This window comes from Phacochoerus africanus, chromosome 8 (genome assembly GCF_016906955.1).
Source record: "Phacochoerus africanus isolate WHEZ1 chromosome 8, ROS_Pafr_v1, whole genome shotgun sequence".
NCBI classification, from domain to species: Eukaryota; Metazoa; Chordata; class Mammalia; order Artiodactyla; family Suidae; genus Phacochoerus; species Phacochoerus africanus.
Genome location: NC_062551.1, coordinates 72,644,483 through 72,650,944, shown reverse-complemented (window position 1 = coordinate 72,650,944; position 6,462 = coordinate 72,644,483). Strand labels below are relative to the sequence as shown.

The following is a 6,462-nucleotide window of genomic DNA, read 5'->3' as shown; positions in this document are numbered from 1 at the left end:
GACGTGGCCACTCGGCAAGGCTTTCCCTCCTGGAAAGGAAATGATGGTAGCCTCTCCCCCGGGGCCTGGGCTTTAGCTGGGGTGGCCCCTCCCTGCTCCCTTCCACTTTCCTGACAGCCTTGTGACGTGGCAGCGGCCCAGCTCCACCCAAGCAGCTGAAGACAGCATCGTGTGTGCTTAGCAGAGCAGGGACTTGGAAGGGACTTGGGTTCTCCCCAGGGACCAGGGGAAGCCGGGCTGCCCACCGCCCTGGGATGCATGCCTTAAATGACCACTCTAGAGAGAAATTCACTTCCTTGGTCTTTAATAAATGCTGGGATCTCTTTGTTCGGCCATCCAACCTTACCCTAATGGAGGGACCCCTGATGCTTTGTAACAGCTGGGAGGCGGTCATTTTCACTGCCGTGTTCCCAGGGCCGGGAGTCCCTGGCTCCTAGGAGGTGCTTAAACTAACAGTTGCGGTGGAAATGAATGGAGCCAGACAGTACGGGTTTGAGTCACTGACGAGACACGTGACCTTCCCTCTGTGGCCCTCAATTTCCTCATCCATAAAGTGGGAATGGCTGTGGGACCTTTTTGGATTTCTTTTTTTCTTTGCAAGTAAAATCAATTTTATTAATACACATCTTTCCACATGTCCAGAGCAAATTCATTAATGAATTCCAAGGAAAAAACCTACATACCGTGAAATTAGAAGAATCCCAGGATGACAAAAAAGAAACGTAAACAGGTACACCTATCATCACCGCCGCTTCCGGAACCCTTTTTTCTTCGGACCTTTCTTAGGTACCTTCCTTCTGCCTCTTAGTGAGATTCTGATCCCCGTCCAGGTGAGAGGTTCCTCCTGTCAGCGCCCTGAGGTCACTGAAGTGGGTGAGGGAATAACGTCCTGAACTCATGGTATTTGTTCCTTTTCACTGTCCTTTCTCTCGCGGATGGACACTTAAACGCGCCTTCGCCTCTCCGCAGAGTTGATGCTCCTGGCTCTGGCCAGTGACCTGCGGATGCCGAGCATCACGGATTTTCTCGGGGGCATCTGCGTGCTGCTGCTTTAGTTCACGAATGACAAAGCTGCTCGATGCCCATCTCTTGGCTCCTTCCAGGCACTTCTTCTCTTCCTCCCCCCACCCCCCTGCAGCGTCCGTCTCATCGTAACGGGCTGGAACATAGTTCTTGGCTGTCACTTTTCCAGCTTTCTTCCCTGAAGCCCCAGACTGGCCTTCCTCTGCTCCATCTTCCTTCTCATCCTCAGAGCTCAACTTTCGCATTATATTGCTGGGACGAGGCTTAAAACAGAGTAGGTCACTCTCACGGAGCCTGCCTGTCGCTGCAGTCTGGACCAGTTTGTCATTTTGATGCTTCAGGTATTGGTCCAAAGGATGAAGCTTTTCCAAAACCGTGCGAATCTCCACCAGTCTCGAAACTGCCGCATGTTCCTAAAGAGACCCTCCTTGAGGCTTTAGGGAGGATGAGATGGCTCAAATCCATAAGGTGCGTGAGCAACAGCTGGTCTTTCACTTCCAAAAGGCTGAGACCCTTCCCTGTAGGACAGGTCTTAGCTGGAATGTTTTTGGTCAGAGCTTGCACTTCTGCACTGACAGCCATCACCTGTTCCTGAAGGTTTTTCAAAAGTGCCACAGCATTTGCCAGGTCTGACTTCAGCACCTCTGGTGCCATCATCTTCACAAAGCCCCCCTTTTTTGTTTTCTGAGAAGATTAAAATTATATCTTGACAGCTCATAGAGCAGTGCTTGACTCAGGAAGTGTTAGATCTCGTTCTATTATTATGGCATACATGTCAGGTTTTCTACAGCCATTGAGTAATATTGGGAGCAATTTCATGTTGAATTGGAAGCAACTGGGAGTTCCAGCTGTGGTGCAGTGGGTTAAGACTCTGACTGCAGTGGCTCGGGTCATCAAAGGTGTGTGTTCGATCCCCAGCCTTGTGCAGCATTGCCTCAGCTGTGGCTCAGATTCAGTCTCCGGCCCAGAAACTTCCATATGCCACAGATGCGTACTTAAAAAAAAAAATTAGGAGCAACTTTCAGGGATAAAGAAGCCTTGGCAGCTTGGGGAGTAGGTGTGTCCACTTCTGCCTCTAGCTGGCACAGATGAAGTGGATTCACTCCCTGAGTATTTTGTGAACTCGGTTTGATGGCTTTGGGAAGCTGCATGCAAATTTATGCAAATCACATACAAATTCACATAAAAATAGCCTCCCTGTGCCTCTGCATTTGCTTGAGAGAATTCGGGTGGCTTTATATTCCCTTCGGGTTATGTCAGGTTTCTCACCTGCCCTCTTAGAAAGCCTCACGCTTGGCAGGAGGGAGGCGTGTGAGTGTGGGGGTGGGCGCATGTCCGCAGGACGTGGGGTGGAGGGCAGAGGTGGCCAGTGAGGGCAGCTTAAATACGACGGCGCTGCAGTCGTACATGCGGCTGGTCCAAAATAACCTTTAAAATTTTAGGCTCTGAGGCCCTATGACCAACCAGGCAACAGTCCACCTAACCAGCAGCCATTTAACCACCGCCCATTATTAACTGATTGTCACTATAGGTCACCAGAGATGCCAAAGTGGCACAGGAAACGTGTTTGAGTTGAGAATGTCAAATATCCTTGGAGCTCCCCAGCTGTGAAAAGCTGAGTCATCAGGGAGCCACCTGAGGCTCAGTTCCGAAAATAGACATGGTGACACGTGGCCTGCACACCTGACCATCATTTTGAGGGTCATCTGAGATTACGGGTGTAAAGGGGTTTTGTAGTCTTGGGAATCATTAATGAAAAGGCTTGGGGTCACGGTCATTGTTACTGGGTTGGGGTGAGCAAGGAGCAGCAGCTGAACCCAAAACACTTCTGACTTTAACCCCTCCAAACCCGGACTGGGACTTGAACCCATTTTTTTTTTTTTAATTAGAATCTCTCAGGTGGTGCCTGGACGTACTGAAGCTCAGGTTCTTCGTGTCTCAGCTCAGAAGGAATTCAGTGAGAGGACAAGGGACAGGCAAGAAATACACATTTTTTTCTTTTTTTTTAAAGGGTTCCACCTGTGGCACGTGGAAGTTCCCCAGGCTAGGGGTCAAATCGGAGCTGCAGTGGCCATCCTACACCAGAGCCACGGCAACACCAGATCTGAGCTGCATTTGTCACCTACCCCAGAGGCTGCAGCAACAGCAATACAGGATCCTTAACCCACTGAGCAAGGCCAGGGAGCAAACCTGCATCCTCATGGATACTAGTCAGGTTCTCAACCCACTAAGCCACAATGGGAACTCCAAGAAGTAGATTTATTAAAATAGGACGCTTGTGAGAGATACAAGCAGGCAGGCAAGAAGGCTCTGTCCTGAGGATTAGGTCGGCTACATTTTTATAATCCAAGGAAAGAGGGGAGCAGGAAAAGACTGGCTTCTCATTCTTTTTTTTTTTTGTCGTTTTGTCTTTTTAGGGCTACACTTGCGGCATATGGAGGTTCCCAGGCTAAGGGTCTAATCGGAGCTGTAGCCTTCGCCAGAGCCACAGCAACGTGGGATCCGAGCCATGTTTGCAACCTATACCACAACTCATGGCAATGCCAGATCCTTAACTCACTGAGCGAGGCCAGGGATCGAACCCGCAACCACATAGTTCCTGGTCGAATTCGTTAACCACTGAGCAACAACGGGAACTCCTGGCTTCTCATTCTTCAGGTAGACATCAGGCTTACATCACTAGCTCGTCCTTCATATCAGGTAAGAGAGTCTTTGACCCTATGAGGTCAAACCAGGACTAACATGGTGCTTATTCAAATCAGCAGAAGGGTTAGGGTAAGAGTCAACTCAGGTTTCTGTATCACAAAGCTCTCTGATTTTGGAATGTCACCTTTCTCTAAAATTCCTGTCCTGGGTCCTAAGGATCGTTATCTTGCTGAACTTGAATGCAGGTCTCATTTTATCTTTCGCTTAATGACCTGAAGCATATCTCATGCGTTTATTTACAGTTTTATAGTTAAGCAAGCCTGCTTCGTTCCAGGACGTCCTGAAGCATATCTCATACGTTTATTTACGGTTTTGTAGTTAAGCAAGCCTGCTTCGTTCCAGGACTTCCAGGACGTATGCTGGCTTTCTTGAGCGATTATTAACTTACAATGGTGGAGGTGAATGAATGGTTCTGTAGTTTAACTACCCAGACTCATACCTCTTGAGTTTTCCAAAGCAATTCACGCTTGAGATACTTCGCCTGGCCTATCATTCCATCTGGCAGAAGCGTTCTTTCATACAGGCATGTACTATTCATTTAGCAAAGACACTGAGCCCTGGGCAGGGTCTTGTGCTGGGTTCCAAGATTTAAAGCTGGAAAAGATACTATCTTTGCTCACAAGGACCTTTTCCTGATATCTTTTTCCTGTGGACTTTTCTCACACCAGAGCTCAGTAATCCTCCAGCAGGTGAGATCAACATCATTGATAAATGCCACACCACGTGTACAAGGGACAGTCACAGAAGATTGGAAAACAAGGGAGGCAAAGGAGGCTGCACCTGGAAAGGTCAAGGCCACCTGGAGAAATGCATGGTGTCTTCAAGGGCAAGCAGGAGCTGGCCAGGTGGACCAGCAGAAGGAACGCTGCGTGCCAGGATACAGAGCAGGAAGCCACATGGCCACGTGCTCCAAAATCTGATTTGGAAAATACGGTTCAAGGTGTCAAGATGTACTTTTCCCCAATCACATAAGCCCAGGCATTCTCGACTTTGCCACGTGCCTGTGACATCTATGAATGCAGGTTTGTTTGGCTGCTACACAGTGAGTCCTTGAATTATCTGCCTTCTGCAGCTGCTGGGTGTCCCATGTTTCTTCAAAGAGATCGTGAGTCACCTGAGAACTGAGGCTGTCTACTCTCTCTTTAGCTCCCCAGCCCCAGGTCAATGCCTTTCTTGTGAATATCAAGTAGGCAACAGACATTTGTTACAGGAAGTGTCCAATTGGATGGCAGTGTCAGGATGCTACTAATTTTGAGAACCCACCCCCACCCCCCACCGCCCCCGGCCGTGGATGTTGTGCCACATGTTAATTTGTACATTGTCTCATTTAATCCTCATAGTAACTCTACAATGTGACACCTTGACTCTCTATTTCACAGATGAAACAACAGAGGGTCTCTAGGGATTACTTGCAGAAGAGACAAAGCCAGGAAGTGATGGAAGTAGGATGTGAACACAGGCTAATCAGCCCAAGGGCTGATGGTTTAGCTCTGACTCTACCCAAGTTTATTGCTCCTGTTTCAATGTGCTCAATAAAACAGCATGAATTAGAGACCAACAGGTCAGCCCTGAACGCTAATGAAATTGTGGTTCTCTCTGCTTATGGCTGCCTCCTAAGCCAGAGGCTCCTTGCACATGGGTCTGTGCTTGCTTCATCCTTTTAGCCCTACACCTAGCACAGCACCTATTCTCCTGGGAAGTATGATCAGGGGACCAGAGAATTGTCCAGAGAAATTCTGGAAGGCTCCCTGGAGGTGGCCAAGTTTCCTTGAGCCAAACTTGGAGCATCGGGAGAGGGAAGCTGGAAAGAGAGTGTGTGGAAAGGCTCAAAGGAGGATGCGACAAAGCCATCGATGGGGTACTGCGTGCACTGATGGAGTGGAGAGGAGCTAGAAATGTGTTGGGGGAAGACCCAACCTCCAGGCTATTGCAAGGGTACAGCTGGCACACTTGGTGCTCCACACATGACTCCCTCTCCCTCCACGGGACCAGGGAGAGGCCACCTCTGGAGAGATGATGGTCCTTGCTTCCTAAAGAGGGGGACAGGCCTCTCCAGGTAAGACACCCCTGGAAGCTGTTAAAGAAACCGGTGGCCTAGTTAAGAAGCATCATTTGTAACTGGCAATTAATCAATTAACCATTTTTCAAGCACCTATTGTATTTGGGGGCTGATTCCCAGAACTGGGACAGTGCAAAGATCCTCTTAGAAATTCTATTCTATTCGCAGAAGGTAAAATGACTAAGTCAACTAACAAGCAAGCTAGGTGATGTCAGGTAGGAACAAATGCTCTGAAAAAAATAAAATGAGGTGGTGGCACAGAAGTGACTTGAGGTCAGTGGAGACCAGAATGAGGAGGTGACATTTGGGCTGAGAAAACCCCAATGACCAAATGGCACCAAGCCTGCCAAAAAGCTAGGAGGTGGAAGGGAAAGCATTCCAGTCAGAGAGCACAGCATGGGCAAAGGCCCTGGGGTAGGGACACACATGATGAATTAGATGTATGAAAAGACCGGAAGCTGGAGTGTGGTGAGCCAAGAGGATAGAGAAGCATGTGGATGAGAGAGGCATGTTGGGGCATCCAGGGCATGCAGCGTCTGGTAGGATTTGATTCCAAGTGCCAGGGTGTATTAGCTAGCTATTGCTGTGCAACAAATTCCCCCGACATGTAGCAGTTTAAAACAAAACACATTTTTATTCTCACAGTTTTGTGGGTCAGGAGTCTGACACATCTT

At 48.7% G+C, this 6,462-nt stretch overlaps 1 pseudogene; it reads right to left on the bottom strand.

Annotated features, from left to right (window-relative positions):
* Positions 1-742: 742 nt before the first annotated feature.
* LOC125132040 (neuroguidin-like) lies at positions 743-1,680 on the bottom strand (annotated as a pseudogene).
* Between the last annotated feature and the right edge of the window lie 4,782 nt (positions 1,681-6,462).